The sequence below is a fragment of the Ananas comosus genome, linkage group 6 (genome assembly GCF_001540865.1).
Source record: "Ananas comosus cultivar F153 linkage group 6, ASM154086v1, whole genome shotgun sequence".
Lineage (NCBI taxonomy): Eukaryota > Viridiplantae > Streptophyta > Magnoliopsida > Poales > Bromeliaceae > Ananas > Ananas comosus.
In genome coordinates, this window is record NC_033626.1 from 5201992 (window position 1) to 5204559 (window position 2568).

Consider the following 2568-nt stretch of genomic DNA (forward strand, 5'->3'; position numbering starts at 1 on the left):
GTGAACAGTGCGTACTCGGGGAAAAACTGCGCTGAAAATGCAGTTTCGGTGTCTGTCGATTCTTAATAAGGTTAGCACTGTGATCAACACTGACCAAAGATCACCGTGCACACCTCCAGAGGCATCAGGACAACCTCAGATCGCCGAAAAAGGGTGCGCAACCCAAAATAGAAGTCAAAAGCCATAGACTATGCTTAACGGAGCAGTAGGAGCTAGGGCACGGCCGGTGACGGCTCGACGGCGGGTGCACCGATGGCAGACGGGTGCGGCCAATGAGGGAGGGCCGGTACTCGAGCCGGCGGGCGTGGGAGGCGGCGGCGGCGGTGCTGGAGCAACCCAAGCATGCACAGGCTAGGGTTCGAGTTCAGGAGCAATGGCGACCGCGGTGGTTGGCGGGGAGCTCGGGGGCGACGGTGGTAGACTGCTGACGGCCGGAAGGAAGTGGCGCGACTGATCCCACGCGGCGTAGGCGTGAGTGAGGAGTTGTGAGCTCAGCTCGGCCCGAGCTCGCCCAGGGAGCCCGCAGGGTGGTTGCAGCGTGGCGGCAGCGCTCAGCGATGGCGACAGTCGGCGGCGGGAGGTCACCGGGGCTCCGAGGGAGGCGGTGGCGGTGCGCTGGCTAGGAAGCAAGGGCTTCCTCAGCCGAGCTACTCCAGGAAATCGTTGGCTGCTTAGACAGCAGAAGCGGCACGCGGGGAAGGCGGCGACGGGCAGGGGGGAGGTCGCCGGAGGTGTCATGCCCCTCGACCACCAATTTGGTCGGTTCGGGTACGTCGATCAGACGCCGAACGGACAGAGCCTCCCCTATCCGCCCAAGGCTAAACGACCACAATCATGTACAATAAGTTGCCCAGGTAAACTTAAACAACATACATGAAGCATTGCGAGTACTAATATAAGCAAACAACAAAAGAGAGAGAGATCTAGCTAGCACATTTCATCCAACCATTTACATAACTGATTTACATTTTCATCTTCCAAAATGTATACAAGTTCTACTCAAGATACAAAGTAGCTCTCCAATATATACATCACATATCACCAATGTACACGAGGGTACTCTAATGCAAAATGGAAAGCTGCTAGCTAACTAGGGCGCTATGCCCTTACCGCGGTCCTCACCCGGTCCACTCGAACTCGGCCCTGCAACAAAGTGGGGTGAGAACTACGAATAGTTCCCAGTGGGTTCGGCCGCCGACTCCGCCGATCTTCCTACTAGGTCTAAGCAGGCATAAGAGATAGATAAATAAATGAAAATGAGCTGCTATATGCTACTATGCCTCAATAAATAGAATGAATGTATAAACATAGTAATGAACTCTACTAACATGATACTATGTCTCAGTCTGAATGATATACATGATATAAAGGAAATATCTTGTAATACACTGGACTTTCGCAAATTGCAGAGTTCGAGTGTGTGGAATGAAGTGTGGAACTATTCTACATGTTCTAAATGACTTGGACAAGTGTTTGAGTAAGTTAGAGAGTGATTGGAGGGTTAAAAGTGAGAAATTGCATTGATCTGGCGAAAATCAGGGTTTTCTGCTTGCTGTACCGGTACAGCCATCACCTTGTACCGGTACAGCATTGGCAGATTCGTGGCAGCAGGGCTGTTTTGGTAATTTCACACTTGATCCCTATCTATTAGACCCCAGCTCGACCTGGGATGTTCAGATATGCATGTTTGAGCTCAGAGAAGTGCTCTTCCTTCTCTCTTTCTCTCTCTCTCTAGGGTTTCTCTCTCTCTACGAAGAAATCGTCGATTTCGCTCGTTTTCGTCGCCGCGCTTATTCCTCGCTGTTTGCAAGCGTCGCAGAGCCCTTATGGACGTGTGAGGGAGTGTTTTGGACGGGTTTTCGCAGCCCTGGACCAGCAGGTCATTGGTTGGAAGCTTGAGAAGGTAATCACCTCACTTTCGCCATTATCGACGTCCTGTTTGCCGATTTGAGTAATGATTTCGGGTTTTTGATTCTTGCTGTGCTAGGCTGAGATTTCAGCCATTAAAGATGAGTTAAATAGATGTGAATTAACCTCCTTAGACCAGGGATAAGCTACTTTAAAGCTTAATTGGAATTATTAGCCATTTATGAAGTTGAATTAGAACTAATTGCACTTATTTGCGCAAATTGATGCAAATTAGGAATTACCTCTTCGCAGCAGGTCTTCGAGCCTTGTTCAGCTGAACTTGTACACTGTGAAGTTGGTTTGGAAGCTATTCTACCCTGAGGTAAGTAAGAATTTCAGTTAGGAAGCTGAAATTGCAAGATTCCGATTCTAATTGCTACTATATGATGAGTTTGATGCCGTTTCGATCTTGTTCGCAGCGAGAGTGCGATCGAGCCTTGGATCAGCGTTAGTTGACTTGTGAGAGCTCTTGGAGACTTATCCTGAGGTATTACACTAGTCCCAAAACAGGGATTTAAGGGGTTACTTTGTACTAAGTGTAATTTAGACCGAAATCGGATATTCCGGTCGTAATTTTGACGCGGTATTGATGTTTGTGTTCAGCAGGTTTGAGACCTAGTGGAGCTGATCTTTGGAACTTCTTGTGACTATTGGAGCTTA

General features: G+C 49.1%; 1 long non-coding RNA gene across 1 annotated transcript; it reads left to right on the forward strand.

Annotated features, from left to right (window-relative positions):
- Positions 1445-2345, forward strand: LOC109712065. The gene is made up of 3 exons (XR_002216761.1): positions 1445-1903; positions 2144-2230; positions 2328-2345. It is a non-coding gene; the product is annotated as an uncharacterized LOC109712065 (long non-coding RNA).